The 20,889-nt window shown below is 47.6% G+C and overlaps 1 long non-coding RNA gene across 1 annotated transcript in view; it reads left to right on the forward strand.

Moving 5' to 3' along the window:
• The window catches only part of LOC126528214 (uncharacterized), a 153,810-nt gene extending 132,921 nt beyond the window's left edge, over window positions 1–20,889 (forward strand). The window contains exon 3 of the long non-coding RNA XR_011890152.1: window positions 20,207–20,889. This is a non-coding gene — a long non-coding RNA (uncharacterized lncRNA). The remainder of the gene's footprint in view (window positions 1–20,206) is intronic.

Raw genomic sequence — 20,889 nt, forward strand, 5'->3', positions numbered from 1 at the left:
TTATTTCTGACTTTTTCTTCACTTTTGTGTAGCCGTATCAGGCCGAGTTCCCTTCTCTGCAGCACAGCGCTTTTCGCTCTATGCAAGTTCTTGTGCGATTTTGTTTCCTTTTACTTTTCTCCTCTGCAGCCGACTTCAATTTTCTGTTGCCGACTTCATGTCTTCTTGTTCTGCCTATTTATTCCAGCACCTACCAAGAGGCACACACTCATTCACACACATGTTCACACACATTCACACATGTTCACCGGCCCAGTGCCACACGCCCATTTGCACATGCGCATTGGCACACACGCAGTTGCACACGCATTCGCACACACACACTGGCCCAAGTTGTATAATCGGGAAGAACACTGCGGCCAGCACCCACAATGCAGAGGCAAAAGGCAAAAAAAGTTTGGCTTGAAAAAACGGCTAACAAATATTTTGCGCGAGTATTATATTTCTTGCGAGAGAGTCTGGCATGGTAAGATTGATTTGACAGCTTATTCTTTCCGACCTTTCCCCTCGTGTACTTATGAACCATCCTGTTTTGAAATAAATTGTTTATTCGCACATTCAGAAATGCAACACGAGGCATTGCACACATCGCTAAGTCATACACTTTCGAAAGAGACGTCAGGATTTTTTTGCGCAAGCGTGAGCCCCGTCTTTATGAATGAATGAATGTATGTGGTTTAGTGGCGCAAGGGCCAGATATGGCCAAAGAGCGCCAAGACAGTGTTAGTGATTTCGCGGTGGAATGATGAGTTCTGTGACGAAGATGTGACTTGGCTGTAAAGTGGCCTAAAAATAGTCGCAGTAAAGTGCGTAAAATCTACGTGCTCTAAAATTATGGCGATGACTAATGAGTACTATGAACATTAAAATCCATCGTAAAAGAATGATGCATTGTTTTAAAATATGCGAGATGTTAAATTGCTTACAGCACTACTGCCTCGCCAGAGCCCTTGAACCACAAGGGCCTAGAGGCATGTGCTATTCAAAATAATTATCGCAGCGGCATCCTCTGAAGAGAGGAAGCGCTACGAACGTGTGGGGCTAATAACATGCAACACAACATCTTTCAAAAAACCTAGGATTGCGTTGGTGTCAAAGAGTGGTTCTGGGCCAAGTAACATAACAGGGTGAGGGGGGATGTGCTGCCGGTAAGCTAAGAGAAAATGTTTTTTTCTTTCAGATTCGGCTTCCCGACACTCCAGTAGGACGTGGAGGACGGTCAGCCTCTCCCCGCATCTACCACAGGTTGGAGGCTCGTTTCCCGTGAGTAAAAAGTTATGTGTGCCAAAAGTGTGTCCTATTCTTAGCCGGCAGAGTAGGACATCTGTCCGGCGTGATTTTGTTGCAGAAGGCCAGAACCCTAATTGTGGCTTTATTACGTGCAGTTTATTATTTGTTTCCATGTCCCACGAGCGTTGCCAGTAGTTCCGCAGTTTTCTGCGCAAGTAGGGCCTCAGATCTGTGGCAGGGACTGCTGCGGTAGGATTTACAGAATACGATGCAATTGATGTGGCCATCTGGTCCGCCAGAGCATTGCCTTCGATGCCCCTATGACCCGGCACCCAGCATATGATGACATGCTGGTTACATATATACGTTTTACATAGGACGGAATAGAGTTCATTGATTACTGGGCTTTTGTGCTTAGAAAATGACATTAGGGCCTTCACAGCACTTAGTGAGTCCGTATATATAACTGATTTCTCGAGTTTTGATTTCTTTATATACTTTACAGCCGACAACAGTGCGTAGGCCTCAGCCGTAAAGATGCTTGTTTCCGGATGCAGTACATCGGATTCCGAGAAGGATGGGCCGACGGCTGCATATAGGACACCCCCTCCCGTGACTTCGATGCGTCTGTGTAGAACTCCGCGCAGGAGTGTTTGTATTGGAGTTCCCGGAAATGCATTTGTATTTCAATCTCTGAAGCGTGTTTCGTAACTTGCATGAAAGATATATCGCACTGTATGAGCTGCCACTCCCAAGGAGGTAGCAGCTTGGCTGGATGCATTAGGCGAAGTTCGAGGAGTGGGACATGCATTTCATCACTAAGCTCCCTCACTCGAAGCGAGAAAGGCTTTCTTACAGAAGGACGATTATGGAATAGTGTAGCGTATGTCATCTCGTTAACGGTATTATAACACGGATGTTGAGGATTAGAGTGGACTTTCAAAAAATATGATTGGCTGATGTATGTTCTCTGCAGATGTAGTGACCACTCATTCGATTCTGCATATAAACTTTGTATGGGACTCGTTCTGAAAGCGCCCGTGGCTAAGCGGATTCCTAGATGGTGGACCGGATCTAGCATCTTTAGCGCGCTCGGGGCGGCAGAATGGTAGATCACGGCACCATAATCTAATCGTGACCGAATCAGGCTCTTATAGAGATTCATTAGGCACGTCCTGTCACTACCCCACGTAGTTTGCGATAGAAGTTTCAAGAGGTTCATTGTTTTCAGACATTTTTCTTTAAGATATTTTATGTGTGGGATGAAAGTGAGTCTATTGTCAAGTATAACACCTAGAAATTTGTGTTCTTTGTTTACAGGTATCTGTTGTCCACACAGTTCTAAGCAAGGATCCGGAACCAGGCCTCTCTTTCTTGTATACAGAACACAAGAACTCTTGTGAGGATTGATTTTAAATCCATTTTTCTCTGCCCACTGTGACACCTTGTTCAAACCATGCTGTACCTGTCTCTCGCAGACTGTGAGGTTGCAGGATTTAAAACCTATTTGTATATCGTCTACGTAGACTGAATAGAAAATAGCTGGTGGTAAAGATGCACGAAGCGTGTTCATCTTTACGACAAAGAGCATGCAGCTGAGTACGCCACCCTGGGGTACCCCAGTTTCCTGTTTAAATGTATGCGACAGTGCAGGACCTATTTTCACTCGAAATGTACGGTTCTCTAGGTAGCTCTCTATAGTATTTAGCATATTGCCGCGGATACCTAGCGCGGAAAGATCGCGCAGGATTCCGTACCGCCAGGTTGTGTCGTACGCTTTTTCCATATCCAGAAATACAGATAAGAAGGATTGCTTGTGCACGAAGGCATCGCGAATGCTCGCTTCGATGCGCACAAGATGGTCGGTTGTAGATCGCCCTTCCCGAAAACCACATTGAAATGGGTCAAGCATTTTACTGGACTCTAGGAGATGCACGAGACGGCGATTGATCATTTTTTCAAATACCTTACAAAGGCAACTTGTCAGGGCTATCGGGCGGTAACTTGCCACTGAGGAAGGATCCTTGCCTTGTTTCAAAACCGGGATCACAATGGCTTCTTTCCATGTAGTCGGGAAGTATCCCGCAGCCCAAATCGTGTTGAAAAGTGTGACTAGTGTAACTTGGGTGTCTTTATGTAAGTTTTTGATCATTTCATACATGATTCTGTCAGATCCCGGTGCAGAGCTCTTGCATGCGCTCAAGGCAGCTCTCAACTCGGCAATGCTAAAAGGACAGTTGTATGGTTCATTCTGTTGACATTTTCTCATGAGTGGCTTACTTTCTTCTATTTGTTTATATTTCAGAAAGGATTGCGAGTAATGGTTGGCACTTGACACGCTCTCAAAGTGCTCCCCAAGTGAGTCCGCCTGATCTTGTAGGGTATCGCCTTCTGTGTTTACCAAAGGGAGTGCATGTGCTTGTCGCCCTCTTATCCTATTGACCCTGTTCCAGGCTTTCGCCTCATCTCTGAACGAGTTAATACTCGATAGGAACTTCTGCCAACTTTCTAGTCTGGCCTGTCGGCGGGTTCGCCTGCCTTCGGATTTGACTTTTTTAAAGTTGACTAGATTCTCTGCAGTGGGAGAAGCGCGTAGCAACCCCCACGCCCTGTTCTGTTTTTTACGAGCGATCCTACAATCGTCGTTCCACCATGGGACACGTCGTTTGCAGGCCAAGCCTTTTACTTCTGATATGCATTTAAATGCGACATCTATTATGAATGCTGTAAAAAACTCGACTGCAGCGTCAATTCCTAATGAAGACAGGTCAGCCCATGAGATACTAGTTAGAGATCGAAATTTCTCCCAATCAGCTGTCTCAATCTTCCACCTAGGAGCGTATGGTGGATATTCGTTTTCTTTATATGATCTTAGCAGTATAGGGAAGTGGTCGCTACCGTAAGGGTTGTCGGTAACTTCCCATTCAAGTTCAGGCAGTACAGACGGGGAGACTATACTAAGATCTATTGACGAAAAGGATCGGTTTGCAAGAGAGTAATATGTGGGTTCTTTCTTATTGATAAGGCACGCTCCAGAAGAAAAAAGGAACTGTTCAACAAGGCGACCTCGCGCATCTATACGAGAGTCGCCCCACAGGGAGCTGTGCGCATTGAAATCGCCAAGAAGAGCATAAGGTTCTGGCAATTGATCGATCAAGGAGTGAAATTCATGTTTGTTCAGTTGGTAATGCGGGGGTATGTAAAGGGAGCAAATGGTGATGAGTTTGTTTAGCAGAACAACTCGCACCGCCACTGCTTCAAGGGGCGTTCGAAGCTGTAAAGGTTGACATGCTATACTTTTATGTGTGAGAATCGCAACACCACCCGATGATGCGATGGCATCATCGCGATCTTTACGAAACGTAACATACGTACGGAGAAAGTTTGCGTGTCTGGATTTTAAATGTGTTTCCTGTAAACACAGCACTTTTGGATTATGTTTGTGGATGAGTTCTTGCAAATCATCAAGGTTTGTAAGGAGACCTCTAATGTTCCATTGAATGATTTGTGTATCCATATTCAAAATAAATTGGTGCTGTGTTTACGGAAACGGACGGGATGCCTTAGATTACAGAACCCTTTCGAGGCCCTGTAATAGGGGTTTTGTTCTTTCTGGAGCGTTCGAGGGAGCCTCGCCGCTCCTTAGGCGCTTGGTGCGCCTTGAGGATGGGTGTAGTGTCCATTGCCTCTTGTGAGGCGCCGGACACGTGCTCTTGCGAGCGGGAAGCTTTCAGAGGGAGTCCCGCCTTGGAGGGCAAGACCCCTGCGCCCACCAGCCCGGAGGTCGATGGGGCTCCCAGAGGGATTTGGCTACGCCGGCCGTTGCCAGCGCAGGAAGGAACCTCAGAAGTTGAGGCAGCCTCGGCTGCGCCCTCCTTCGGGGTCGATGGTTCCTTCTCCTCGGTTGACGGAGCAGCGCTAGCTGCAACCGTCGCGGGGGCAGATGGCGTGACTGCCGACTCACTGCTTGTGGGTCGGACAGCCGCCGGAGGCCGTTGTGACGCTGCCCCCTGGCGCGCCACTTCGGCAAAGCTTTTCTTTGGCAGGTATGCTACCCGCCTTCGTGCCTCTTTGAACGTTATATTCTCTTTTACTTTTATGGTTACAATTTCTTTTTCCTTCTTCCAGGAGGGGCACGACCGTGAGTACGCGGCGTGATCCCCATCACAGTTTACACAGTGTAGAGAGTTCTTACATTCTTCAGTTGCGTGTTCAAGGGCACTGCATTTCGCACATGTTTGGCGGCCTCGGCAGCTCTGCGAGCTGTGGCCAAAACGTTGGCATTTGAAACATCTCAAGGGATTTGGCACATACGGTCTTACACGGAGCTTGATGTACCCGGCCTCGATTGATTCGGGCAGGACACTTGAATTGAAAGTGAGAATTAGGTGCTTGGTCGCAATTTCTTTACCCTCGCGCCTTATCTTGATTCTTTTGACATTTATGACATTTTGTTCACTGAAGCCCTCCAAGAGTTCAGCCTCAGTGAGCTCCAGCAAATCATCGTCCGAGACAACGCCGCGGGTGGTATTCATCGTGCGGTGCGGGGTTACTACTACTTGGGTCTCCCCAAATGATACTAGCTGTGGCAGCTTCTCAAATTGCTTCTGGTCGCGGAGCTCCAAGAGGAGGTCACCGCTAGCCATCCTAGACACCTTATATCCTGGGCCAAAAACTTCGGTAAGAGACTTTGATACAAGGAACGGGGAGATTGTTCGTACTTGTTTAGCTGGTTTTTCTGCGTGGATGACATGGAAACGAGGAAAATTGTGGACTTGTCGTCCGAAAAACTGAAAAACTTCTTCGGTGCGCCCTCGTTTCTGAGGGCGATCAGGTAGCTTAGGAAAAGCGTGTTCCATAAGTAATGTTGGGTTTTCGGCCGCGATGCCGACCACCCACCATGGAGCCCTACAGGGGGACGTGACAGAAGTTCCTGCAAGGGAAACCCTGCCAACGCCAGCCGTACATCGCTGCTATAACCAAATACAGCATAACCAAGGCTGGCTAGCTACACAAGGTTAACCCTTGCCGCCGGGAAACTAGGAAGTGAGGAGAAGCGATGAGAAGACAGGAAAGATGAAAAAGACGAGAGAGAAAGACGAAGAGTGGAGAGGAGGACAGGAAAAGGCGACTGCCGATTTCCCCCGGGTGGGTCAGTCCGGGGGGGCCGTCTACGTGAAGCAGAGGCCAAAGAGGTGTGTTGCCTCCGCCGGGGGGCCTTAAAGGTCCGATCACCCAGCATCGGCTCAACCTCCAGGATCCCCCTTTCCCCGGACACGGCTAAGCCGCCCACGACTACACGCGGGAGGGTCCAACCCTCGTGTGCTCGGGTCCGTGGTGTCGCAACACACCAAACGCCTGCTGACGCAGACGCCCCTGCGGGGGAGCCCCGTCTTTACACGCGGAATTAGCAGACATACAGCTTCTGATAACCTTTAGCGGAAATCGCAATATAAACGTGCCTCATCGTACATCTTAGATGCTAGTTTTGACGTGACGCACACAGGACATGGGCTGTTGGAGAATATGGACAGTCGGTGTGTTATTCCTGTTCGTTCTTCCTTTGTGCAGATGCGACGGAGATCAAACACCACAGCCGTGCCTTTACCTCCAGACGCCGTAAGTTGTGATATTGCCTAGGAGTTTTTACGCTAAAGATACCTAACGTTGCACGTAAACATGTGAATGCATCACGGTTATCGGCCTTAGGAATCATAAAAAAGGTCTTGAAACGTATTTCCTTGAAACGAGCAACATGTTTCAATGGGTGTGATGCATACCATGCGAGTAGTAGATGCCGAATAATTTCTTCAAACGGGCCTAATATGAAGGGACGTATAGAGCGCAATGTATGCTTTTCCCATTACCCTTAAACTCATCGTTTCTTCGCAACTTATGTGTCTTCAATAGTAGACTAGCGCCACGACAGCTCAATAGAAAGACAAACGTGGCGTGCCTTTCTGTCGAATAGCTTGTTGTTCTCGTCGTTCTGAGTGGCTGTCAGTGGTTGTTCCCTGCCAACCGTTTTTTTTAACGAAGATTTCTTTGCCTCTTTCCTCCTCCTCCTCTTGCTGCCAGGTCGTCGTCGTCGTCATCGTTGTTGTTGTTGTTGTTGTTGTTGTTGTTGTTGTTGTTGTTGTTGTTGTTGTTGTTGTTGTTGAACGCGGCAGAGAGGATAGGTGACGTGATAAACTCGTTTGGAGCTTTCAACCAGGTCGCCACGATGTCCCCTGGAGCTCCGTAGGCTTCGTTACGATATCCTCTCGACTGCTATAATTTTCCGAGCTCCCCCGAAAAAGCACTGCAGCAGCTGCAACGTTTTCTTTGTACAAACGCACAGCAGTACAGAGGGGAGGTACATAAAATGGTTGAGAGGGCTGAAGACTGGGCATGTTGGTATAGCATAGAAAAAGGGGGATTGCGCAGCAGTTTGACGGGGCACACAGCAGAGCCCCCTGCCATGTGTTTCTCTTCTGTGTGTGACGTCAAAACGTTGCGCATTCTCACTTCTAGTAGAGAGGAAGTAAAGAGAGGAGGCGGGTACAAGACACGCAATAACAGCCTTGCCACAGGCTCGTGGCAGCCTGCATACATGGGGGTAGCACGGGAGAGGGAAAAGGCGACGTATGAAAGCAAGGAAACGCTGGCTACTAGACACATGGCAGTCAGCTGCGGACGAACTGCATAAATTTATATTTAATCTACGGTACGGCACGTTTCTGCTATTTCTGATAAACAAACTCCGTGCAAATTTGTCAAGCGGACAACAGACACAGGGCGTGCAAACGCAAAGCCGTATTAAAGCACCCCAGCGTCCAGACGACACTTTCGAAGAGGCCGCCCATCAAATGAACATTTATGTACCCGTCGCGGCAGCTTTGTGGCTAGGTCGCTGCTCGGGGTCACGGGTTCAACCGCGACCACGGTAACGGCATTTCAACAGGGGTGAAATGCGACGACAGTAGTGTACGTAGATTTAGATGCACGTTAAATAACTCCACAAGGTACAATTTAATCCGGAGACCCCTACTACCGGGTGTCTCATAATGACATCCAGGTTTTGGCTCGTAAAGCCCATTTTTCTAATAATGTTTAATGCTTCTGAGACGATGCCATGCACTGCGAGAGGTAATGGCAGTGCTGACCTTCTCGCAGGCTATGAACAATGGCGCAGAACAACGCCTCAAGCAAATACGTCCCGCTGTATGCTCCACGTACTACGAAGACAAACAATAGCTGTGTACGCAAGCTAACCTTTAGCATCAACTCACCACTCTCGTATTGCACTAAACGCTGAAGAACTTAAAGAATCACCGTAAACATCACCGCCAGTTGTCGTTGAGTGGCCAGGTGCGATCCGCACGGTCAACGTCCATTCCATCAAATGAATTGCCCTTAGATTTATTGTTTCGCAATGGCGTCAGCGCCTGTTGCGCTGGTGCCTACGAATGGAGGTTTCACCAGGCTCACGAACCCATAAGCTGTCCAGAACAAACCCAATGACATGCTCAACCCCTTCCAGAGCGTTGAATTCGTCAAGAATTCGGACTGGGAGGCATAGGGTGACCTCTCTTGAAGTCTTACTGAAATGGACATCATTCGCTTCCATTCTGAGGAGTGCTTTTATCCCGCTTCACCTCGCGTACAACAACGTTCTCCTGAGGGGCGTAGACTCTCGTTTAAGACCAGCGGCGAAGAAGCTTGGCTTTACCGAGTTTGAACAACTATTCTTCAAGATCACCCCGCACTATCACCCGTAGTTTGCGCATTCTGGTGTACATTGCTCTATTTGACTGCAGAGATGTTTTTGCAATGCTGCGGAACCACCACAAAACGTAGTTAGCGCTGTAGTAGACGAGACTCGCAAACCGATCTCAGCGCTGCGGTGGCCGCACGATGGATATTCCAAACATCCTTGCAACTAGATTCCAGAAGGTGACTCCTTTACTACATGCGTGTTGGTCTCTGTTTCTGCGCAATTTATGCATTTATAATTCGCTACCATATGATAAAGGAATGTGCGGAATATAACCTACCCTTATATATAGCTTTCATTCATTACGAGAAAGCGTTTGACTCAGTCGAAACTTCAGCAGTCATGGAGGCATTACGGAATCAGGGTGTAGACGTGCCGTATGTAAAAATACTGAAAGATATCTATAGCGGCTCCATAGCCTACGTAGTCCTCCATAAAGAAAGCAACAAAATGTCAATAAAGAAAGGCGTCAGGCAGGGAGATACGATCTCTCCAATGCTATTCACAGCGTCTTTACAGAAGATATTCGGAGACCTGGATTGGGAAGAAATGGGGATAAGAGTTAATGGAGAATACCTTAGTAACGCGATTCGCTGATGATATTGCCTTGCTTAGTAACTCAGGGGATCAATTGCAATGCATGCTCACTGACCTGGAGAGGCAGAGCAGAAGGGTGGGTTTAAAAATTAATCTGCAGAAAACTAAAGTGATGTTAAACAGTCTCGGAAGAGAACAGCACTTTACGATAGGTAGCGAGGCACTGGAAGTGGTAAGGGAATCCATCTACTTAGAACAGGTAGTGACCGCGGATCCGTATCATGAGTCTGAAATAATCAGAAGAATGGGCTGGGGTGCGTTTGGCAGGCACTCTCAGACCATAAACAGCATGTTACCATTATCCCTCAAGAAAGAAGTGTATAACAGCTGTGTCTTACCAATACTCACGCACGGGACAGAAACCTGGAGGCTTATGAAAAGCGTTCTACTTAAATTGAGCACGACGCAACGAGCTATCTAAAGAATGATGGGTGTAACGTTAAGGGATAAGAAAAGAGCAGATTGGGTGAGGGAACAAACGCGGTTTAATGACATCTTAGTTGAAATCAAGAAAAATAAATGGGCATGGGCAGGACATGTAATGAGTACGGAAGGTAACCGATGGTCATTAAGGGTTACGACCTGTATTCCAAGGGAAGGGAAGCGTAGCAGGGGGCGGCAGAAAGTTAGGTGGGCGGATGAGATTAAGAAGTTTACAGGGACAACATGGCCACAATTAGTACATGACCTGGGTAGTTGGAGAAGTATTGGAGAGGCCTTTGCCCTGCAGTGGGCGTAACCAGGCTGACGATGATGATGATGACCACATGCCAGCGCGCAAGCCTGTCTCTTGTAGGTAGAATGCCCCACTGATATTGCCATTGAAAATTCCCCACTTGAGAGGGCAAATCAGGTGAAAGCATGGCTGTCCTAGTTTGCGCAGTAGCTGTCCAGTAGCTCACACAATATTCCACTAAGTCTTACATCCAGTATCGCACGCCACTTTGTAATTCTTAATTGCACAAGTTGGCTTTGCAAGCGCACAGCCGCCGCATAGTGCGGTGCTGGCGTTACCGCTGTCGGAAGCAAATTGCCTGTACTCTGCGGCATAAGCGTTCGACAGTAATGGCCCAGCCGATGACGGAGCAGCGGCCTACCTGGGTACTCGTCATCACCAATTAGATCACATGTACTCTTAGTTCACAGCAGCCTACCAAATGTAACTATGCATGGCAAGCTCCATCCTCCGCTGGATTTCGACAGACGCAAAAAACTGCTGCACTTTCTATTGCGACTTGTTTAAGCAAAACCATGAGAAAATGAGCCGGTTTACGACGCGTAATGTTGGTGACGGCAGGAGAGCTATATCCTTGCAACAAACCAAAGTTTACTGCCCAATACGTTCTTAATAAAAAAAGCCCTTGCTGCCAGTGGTAGTGGCGGCGTAGTCACTGCTTTCGACTGTTCTTTCATGGAGCTGACAATGTCTAGCCACGTGTGAGGTGAAACACCACTTGTACAAAATTTCATGCCTAGTATTTGCATGTGTTCGGTCTGTTTAATGTCTCTTCGTAATATTTCGCAGCGTGACCTCAGTTTTATGCTTCACATTTCCTCATATTTATTTTGCTCCCTGACATTGAAGCATATTTATTATAAACACGAAATATCTCTACAAGATTGTCCCCATCTCGTAAGAACAAAGTGATGTCATCTGCATACGCTGATACTTTTATGCACCCTGTTCCCAGCATAGGAAGACCTCTTAAGAGCGGGATCTCGCTAAAACGCCCCAACAACAGGTGAATCTCACGCACAGGCAATATACGTTCCCAAATACAACGTCCGCAGACTATCTCCAAACTCTTCAGGGAAGTTAACCCCCCCCCCCCCCTCCCAGCATAATAGTACCTCAAATAAGTACTGGTGTTCTAAGCAGTCGCACGGTTCAGCTTGGTCCAAGCTTGCCAATAGTCCTGAAGCATCATGCGCTGTTGTGTATTGTGTGATATCACGTGTTAAGCTGGGAGACGAAAATATATTCCGACCAGACACGGAACATGTTTGATGAACACTGACTATTTTCGGCAATAATATCTTCATGCGATTTACAAGAAGGGTTGTCAATATCTTATAGTCTGTGTTGAGCTGCGTTATAGGCCTCCAGGATGAGGGTTCTGCAAGGTTGGAGTCTGGCTTTGGCAAGAACATTACGCGGCCCCACTTAAACGATTTATGAATACCTTCGCGTGCAAGAATTACGTTCAGGAGTGATACTAAGGCAGTGCTTACTTCTTTCCAGCAAGACCGGCCAAAATCGACTGTAAGCCATCTGGACCGGGTGTTGATCCGCTGTTCAGAGATCGTATAACATCAAGAACTTCTTGCAGATTTGTTGGAGACTATAAATTCTTGCCTTCTGTATCTTCCACCTGAGGCAGGTGATCGCGAAAATTCAAATTTTTTTTCACCTAGGAGTCGTGCATTGTAAATCTTTTCTGCTGAGAATGCGTCTGAGAAACAGTTCCAAGAAATTCTTTGGATATATCGCTTCGCACCGCTCTCTGTGCCATCTTCTGTTATAACTTCTTCAATAAAAGAGCTGCCATTTTGTCTCCTGCTGGACGCACGAGCCAGCCGCAGTACTTCAGGATCAGAAATTGACCTGTTTGTCATCCACGTCTTGGCAGAACTGCGAGAGTACCAGCTCATAAGTCTATGGTATCGTTCACGCTGGAGTCCAGGTACTCGCGCATTAACTGCGTTTGGTACCCACTGTCTTGTGCTATTCTTATCCATCTCAGGCGGCAACCGCCATGGGGCGCGAAGCAGTACGAACGCGCTCACTTCGCGCTCTGCATTTTCATGATTTTTCATTGGTTTTTCGCTTGAAAACACCCGAAAAGCTTTACCACCAGTTTCACGATGTTCCTAGGAAAACCTCGACGCCGCGCAAGTGGACCTAGTGAACGCAAAAGCAACGCCGACGCGATGAACCGACGACAGCTTCGCTAACGCAGGGGATTCCGTCGTCGGAAGTGGGCCTAGCCATGGCTATCGACGCGGCAACTGAGCAAGAGTCCCGCCACCTACAACGGGATGGGATAGCAGACGACCAAATGGACCAAGCTCACCACTGCTATGACTCAGTGAGTCAAGTTTCTAACAACTCTCACTCCCTTGAAGAAGAGAAGGCTGCCGGCAGGCAGTGAAATCCGCCAAACAACGTAAACAAGAGGCATCGGAGCGGAGGCGCCGCAACCCAGGTCCCCAAAACCAATTTCAGACGAGCACGTCAACCTATAAGAAATTGCCTACACTACCGTCATTGCCGAAGCATGGTTACAAAATTGTCATTTGCCCGAACCAGGGCCTCCCTCTGAGGAACGTTCTCACTCCCACGCTTGCTCAAGCAATCATAGAGGCATGTCAAGCTAGCTTCAAAGATGACCAATTCATCCTTAGAAGTAATCCGGCATCAAACGTAGCCATCCTATCGACCAAATATAAGGAATTTGCGGACAAAGCACGCCTCATACGCCCGCTCGTACTGAACGGCAGGGCCCACACCGTCCGCGCCTACGCTACAAACGAAAACACTCTACGAGGGTTCATTCACGGTGTACGGATGAACACCTCGACCGAAACTCTCATGGCACACCTCCGAGTGTCAACCCAAGGGGCAGAGATCATCACTGCCCGAATGATCGACACAACCAAAAGCGCAGCCATCACCTTCTTCGGTCCCACGCTACCTCGAACAGTTTAATATTACGGAGCGGAGCTCTGTTGCTACCCATTCAGATCCACAATTCAAGTTTACAAGGTCTACCGTGAAAAAAGAGACCGCGCGGACGTCTTCCCGGATCCGGACAGCCCTATTTGCTGGCTGTGTGGACTGACAGATCCAACAGATGGATACCCTTGTGCTGTTAGTTGTGCATCCTGCCAGGAGGCCTTTCCCACAGGGGACACAACTTGCAAAAAGAGACTTAAGCCACTGAAACCTAGACAGCCACAAATTGAAGCCAACTACGCCCATAAGATCCCCCGGGGCAACAACAACCACCAACAGAGGACGAAGAACATCCGCTGGTTAACCTCTGAAGAGGAAGAAGAATCCTAGAAGTCGGGCGACGACAAGCGCAGCTCACGGTCGCGCTCCCCGGGCGGACGACCCCGAACGCCAACAAGGAATAAAGCACAAACACCAACTCAACAGAAGAACCACTACAACAATTCGCCAACAGGAGGCGGCAAAGGCATCGCCGGGAACCATGTACACACCCAACAGACACCATCGGCAAAAGTAAGCTGGGTGGAGTTCGTGGCTCCCAGAGCTGCATATACTGCACCCATCACACAATACGTAGACTATTAAAGAGTAATCACAGAAAACAAACAACTTAAACAACGCCAAGACCGATACGAGAGCAAAATAGCCTGGCTCGAAAAACAGCTGGCCCAACTTATGGGAACCACACGACGTATAGTACAGGCTACACAACAGTCAATAAACAGCCCAAACGAAACGCCACAAGAGAACAGGCACACTCAACTACAACCTACACCACTTCGAGATCCTGTAGTTCATACAGGGACACAACAACCAGAGTCAAACCTCACGGTACAACAACTGCAACTAATGCAACAACACATTCATCAGCAAACTAAAATACAACTGCAACAGTTCCTGGTAGAATTTCACGAACTAAAACGATACGTTCATGAGACCCTCAACAAAGAATCGATGCGTAGATGTGAGCATAGTAAATAGCGATCGCAGCAGTCCGATGAAAAATGTATGCTAACCTCGGACGCTGAAAGCACAACCACCACCTCGCATCGTGGCAATTAGGCGACCCCAAACACAAGAGAATCTCACAATATGGTCCTGGAACTGTCGTTCCTTGCACAACAAACACGCTACACTCACTCTTGACACGCAGGCGGCGCTGATTACTCCAGACATAATCTGCCTGCAAAAATTCGGAGCTAGACCCAAGGCGATTACGGGCTACAAACTGCACGTAGAGCCACCACCCGAAGGCAGCGACACTCGTCCGGAAGGAATTGGCAGCGACACTCTCAACGACACCACACGGAGACACTCCACACCACATGGTGCAGATCTGGCCAGCCAAGAAGTGACGACCGAAGCATGTAATATGCAACCTATATAGTCGCCCACAAGACCGAAGGCGCAGTTTGGCCACATCTTCCAACATCTCAACACCATGCTTCAACCATGCGACCGCTGAATCAACACAGGGGATTTCAACGCATGACACACGACATGGGGATATGCCAAAGACAGAGGCAAAGGTAAGAGACTCTTAGAGACCATACAGCGATATGACTGCAAATTACATAGATACTACCCCCTTTCTAACGAGGGTCTCGAATACGGCAACATTGATGCCTTCAAGTAGCACGTGGGGGTTTATTCACCAGTTGCCTTCACCCAAGAAGATCACGTTCTCGTGACACCTGCGGCAGAAAGGGTGTTCCACATCCGCCGCCAAGGTTTGTGGGCGGTGGCGCTGGCTAACACTCCCAGGGTTCTACTAGGAAACATAAATACCCAAGAAAGTGGATGGTGAAACGGCGCCGTGGTAGCTCAATCGGTAGAGCATCGCACGCGTAATGCGAATGTTCTGGGATGGTTACCTACGAGCGGCAAGTTGTTTATTCGTCCACTTTTATATCCATCAATTTATTGTTTCTTTATTTCATTTATTAAGCACAAGTACATTCCTCTATGTTGTCCTTGGTGTGAGTGTTTATTGTCTTTTTATGATATGCTCGAATATTGGTTACATGAAGACCCCTTTACAGTGAGCCATTCGACGATACTGTCCTGTACCCCACAAGTGACCAGGTGGCCCCCAGTAACCTAACTTCAATGAAGCGGAGAACGCGAGTGTGTTTGCCCGAGCCATGCGACAAACTGGAAGCATATTCTGGCTTCATTCCCGTTGACGAAGAAAGCGACAGTTCATATTTGTTCTTCTTGCACATCCTTGCTAAGGTAAGTTTTTACTTTTTCACAATTGTAACGCGAAGTTTTCTTTCTATACCTCCCCAAGGTTTGGCGTGTGTCAATCAGTCACTGGGTATTCCGCCTCGATGATTCAGTGCTCACACGACAGAGAACACTCGGCACCTAAGGAGGGCGTGGTTAAATGCAGTGCCGTAGATGGTCCAGTAACTTTATACTGGCTGCGCCTCTATTAGAAGCGCCGGCATTGCCGACCGTGCAGCCCTACCTAGCACGCCGCGTGCGTTTCTGTGTGTCCATCCGCTTGAGCTCGCGTTCGTCGTCAACAGCCGTAAGAAACGCCGGATTTCAGCATCCACGTGTATACGTACATGTATACATGTACGTGTGCAGGGGCTCGAACAAGGACAAAGGGGTGAAATGGCGGCGAATCGGCCGCGCTTTGGATGTGCAAGGGCAATTCAAGAAGCCTATCAGTCTATCATAAAGATACCTCCGACATAAGAATGTCAACATGCGAGTATAGGCTGTCACGATAAGGGCATTTAAGCAACATTTGAATCTGCTTGAAGGTGAAGTCAGGGAAACGTCTTTCTTTTTTCTTTTGTGGAGGTGGCGGGGGGTGGGAAGGAGTAAGGCAATTGGATTCGCGATATTATAGTATAAGTCAGCTTATAGCGATATTATAGTATAAGTCACGCGGACATGCACAAGCGAACTAGCGCACAGCCATTTTTAACCGCTTACTGCCATGTTCATGTGCGTGGGCAGGGTACGTAAATGAGAAAACCATTCCGCGCAAGTAACGGAACCTTCCCGAGTCTCATTTGTTGCATACGTGGCACAAGTAATTTTCTTACGCATTCGTACTTCTTTGAATAACTTCAAAATTCAAAAAAGACTCTAGATTCTGCGAAACTGGTAATGCTATTCATTTTGACCCTAAAAACATGACAAATCCGAAGCGTTCGCAGCGAATCCTAAACGTTCTGTGCACCCAAGAAAGTGGTGCAACACTTACATGAAGGAAACGTCTTCCTCATGCCTCAGAATCACTTGCTCATGTGCTGATACTCCATGCGGCACGATATTGTGGTTCTGCGTGCCGATAAAAGGAACGCAACTGTGCTACCTGATAGAGGCGACTACGACCGGAAAATGCTGGTCCTGTTGGAAGAGAAGGAAGCTTACTCTCCTTTGTCTTACGACCCCACTAGTAGGCTACAAAAGAAACTGCAAGAAGTTCTGGCCAGCCTTTTCAAGTACGTACTTCCGGACAAGAAGAAGTACTACCACTTGCTCTGAACCAGCGGGTCAGGCCCCGCCATTTATGGTTTACCCAAGGTTCACAAGGTCGGCGTCCCCTTGCGGCCCATAGTGAGCTTTACCATGTCTCCGCTGCAACACCGATGAGGATGTTCTCACAAAGCACTGAGCTCCTTAGCTGGCAAATCTGGGAAATTTGTGGTGAATTCCTCGGACTTTTTTCAAAAGATCCGCAAATTGCGATTGGCCGTTGAGGACGCTATGGTGTCGTCCGACGTCGTAGCCTTGTTCACAAGTATGCCTGTCGATCTGGTCGTCGGCACATGCGAAGAAGTTTTAAAAAACGACCATGCTCTCGGCCAACCCACGTCCTTTGACGTTGAGCACCTCTGCACGTAGCTGAAATTTTGCCTCAGCAACACGTATTTTTCCTACCGCTCCAGGCTATACAAGCAGACAGACGGCACCGTTATGTGCGCGTCCATATCCGTAACTACTGCTAACCTCGTCATGGAAGCCCTCGAAGCCAGGGTTCTCACCGGTATTCAACCAAGACCCAAGGTGCTTTACAGCAGCGTGGACGACTGTTTCTGCGTCTTACAAAGAGAAGACGTCCACAGGCTTTTACATGAGCTCAACGCAGTGCACCCAAAGCTGCAGTTTACTGTGGAAATCGAAAAAGACGACTGCCTGTCGTTCCTTGACGTCCTTGTCCTTCGGAACGGTCGTGAGCTATCCTTCATCGTATACCTCAAGCCTAAGCACACAGGCCGGTACCTTGATATCAGTTCTAATCATCTCCTGGCTCACAAGAAATCGGTTGCTTTGTCACTGTTGACACGTGCTACGTGGATCTGCACTGAGAAAGACCGCCTGCAATCCGAGCTCAAGATTGTGCGGCTACCCCGACCATTTTGTACAAATGAAAAGAAAGTTTTGCAGTCAGTGACAGCTAATCCGAAGGTTTTATCCGCCATCGCAGTCATTCGGTATGTTCGCGGGATAAGCGAAGCTTTGTCCCGCGTGTTTGCGACGTGCAGCTTACGCATTGGGCACGAGGCAAACTCTAAGCTACGGAACATGCTTGTGAACGTTAAGGACCGCCTACCAGGTATCAACTTCCCTGGGGTTGTCTACCGGATTCCTTGCGGCGGTTGCAGCCAGGTCTATATTGGCGAAACTGGCAAGTTCACACGGCGACTCAAGGAGCAGCAGCGTGACGTCAGAAAGGAAGATATCGCTTTTAGTGCACTCGCTGAGCATACGCATACGTCCGGACGCCACATTGATTGGGACAACGCCGCAATTTTAGCCGAAAAATGAAATCTGACAACGCGGCTTCTTCGTGAGTAATACAGACGTGAGTAGAAATCAGGAAACATTTATAGATATAAACAGAGATGAACATTGAAGAGGCAGGAGAAGACGACCTCCGATTTCCTTAGCACGGGACAAGCCGGGGGTGCCGTCTACGTGAAGCCGAGGCCGAAGGGGTGGGCTGGCTTCTTCGAGGGGCCTTAAAGGTCAGAACACTCAGCATCGGCTTAAACCCTAGAATCTCCTTTTCTCCGGACACGGCTACGCCACACACAGTTAAACGCGTAAGGTTCCGACCCCATGTGCTTGGGTCAGTGGTGTCGCTACACAACAAACGACTGCTGACGCAAACAGCCGTCAAAAAAATTAGCATGGAATCCTTCTTGTTTCTCAGAGGTATCCGCAAATGGTCATGCAGATGTTCCTGCGGCTAAAGTCCAATACAAAAGCCTTGAAGGGGAGAATATTTTGTGTGCTGAGCGTAGGGCGTTCAGCAACGGAGAAGTGAAGAAAAAAGATGTTGCGAACAAATTTAAAGAACTCTCTTAAGCAGAATTGAAAAAAAATGACAGTATGGTGTATCGTTACGCTGCTGTAATGCTAATCGCATTGATGTTGACATTTGTCGTCATTTCAGTTCTACCCGTAGTTTCTCAGTCGAAGCATTATTTTGCTTCCTCCATGTGGTTTGAGGCTTCTCCTCAATAGGCTTTTCGCCGAGTACACATTGCTGACGATGGCGACAGTGTAATGGCGACGATGTTATTAACCAGGCACATACCAGAGGTGTCGTCATAATAGGGTTACCCGATCCCGGAATATGTGTAAACTACGGTCGCGTGGTTCATGTGATTCCCGTACGGATGTCCCCGCTATAGTGGGGGCCCGTAGGTGGAAGAGCTCAGATAAGGCTGAGCAAATAAGAGTCAGCATTCTGAATGTTCATGGCATTTGCACTCGCATCGTGGTGCCGATCAACGCTCCTTACGTGTCTTGCCGATGGGCAAGCATTCACAATGATTAAAAACTCAGCACAGAACAGGAACTAATGACCCGTTACCGGGAAGGGGTACAGAAAAATGTCTGCAATGACAGAGGAACTTTTGCAGTTTCCCTGCCGGTAGCAGAAACTAAAATGCACTTGCACGTATTATATGCTCCTCTGCTTGGCATTCATTAAAACAATCAAGCAAAAGTTTGCTTAATGTATTTTCCAACAGTGCGCTTTATCAGCCATATTTCTTTCGCTAATTTATGAGTAAGTACGCTATCGCAACCATTTCTACTATGAACAAAGTTCGTTCTCCTGAAAGCAATGAAAATTGTACGGATATTTAGTGAAAATACATAATTAAGGAAAAGTTAATGTAAAATAAGGATATTTTGGCTGTCAAGCCTGTGGAGCACAGTCTTCGATTTCTTTGCCTTAAGGGTGTCGGCCACAATGCTAACTTACCTCGTAAAATTTTGGTTGGTCACACTGCAAGAAGACTAGTACGCAGCATATGCATATGCGCATTTGTTTTTCATACTTCGGTTGTATCCGAGACAATCAGAACGCATGGAAAAGTGAGCAAAGCCTGCTTGTTTAGGAACTAGGCAAGGACGCCTCTGGCAAGAGGATCAAGGCTGATCATTATTAGGCCGTTCACCATACTTCCTAGCCGAATGCTTACATTCTTTCTCCTTTCTGTGGTTGCTGTTCTCGCGCTTATTCCGCTGTTACATAATCAACGACTACGTGAACAGAATCCATGACATTATCGTTTTTATACCAGCACGTTTCCTTTACACCAAATATCCACAATTTAGCCGGGCTGGTGCACCTGGCTTTCCTTAATAAGAGTCAAGACTAAAACGCATTCCACAGAATCTGTGCACGTCTAAACAAGATCAAATCTCTGTTGGTCACGGGACGTAAACGCTATAAACCGGGTCACTGGGTACCAGTATGCATAACTCGACCGGTTATATTCATATGTGGCTCACTATATAAAACATTTTCTATATATATTTTTGAAACCTTATATGCGACTGCATCGCATGAAGCAACAAACCAAATTGCCTAGACAAAATATCCTTCCATCTCTGACTTACAGCACAAGCCTGAAGACAAACCTCTGCTCCTATGGATTCAAGGTGGTCCATGGAAATCTGTGTTATTCAGCCAGTTCCTCGAAAATGGCCCGCTTGGGATTGACGCCGATGGGAATTTCTTCTATAGAGAACATTCCTTGATAAAATTTTTCAATGTCCTTTACCTTGACGCACCTGTGGGCTCCGGATACAGCTTCGACGAAAATGAAAACTACCCTACCACGATTGAAGAAGTAACTGACCATATCGCGCGATTTATTAAGCGCTTTCTCCGAGTATTCCCCGAATACCGCTACAGAGACATTTACATCGCAGGAGAATCATACGCAGGTAATATTCCCAACAGGATATAGCGTATGGATCTGAAGTCATTACAATTTACTGAATTCCGTTAGCATGCTCCTAAAGTTGGTGTAAACCTGACTACGCCGACAACAGAAAATATTATTTGAATATCCGAGGCAGCTTCTGCGTACTGACCTTTTCAGTTAATTTTAAGTCTCAACGACTACACTTGCATGACCTATATGCTTTAACAGTTGAACACGCAGCGGCGGCAATGCTTAAGCGGCAGAAGTGATGAAGCAAGACATGAGAAGTGCGAAAGGGCAGGCTAGTTGAGAGTCCGCAAGTGTGTTCACTGTGCTTATATTTATTGCAGTAGCAAATATATGGGCATACCAGA

The sequence above is a fragment of the Dermacentor andersoni genome, chromosome 9, assembly GCF_023375885.2.
Source record: "Dermacentor andersoni chromosome 9, qqDerAnde1_hic_scaffold, whole genome shotgun sequence".
Classification (NCBI taxonomy): Eukaryota; Metazoa; Arthropoda; class Arachnida; order Ixodida; family Ixodidae; genus Dermacentor; species Dermacentor andersoni.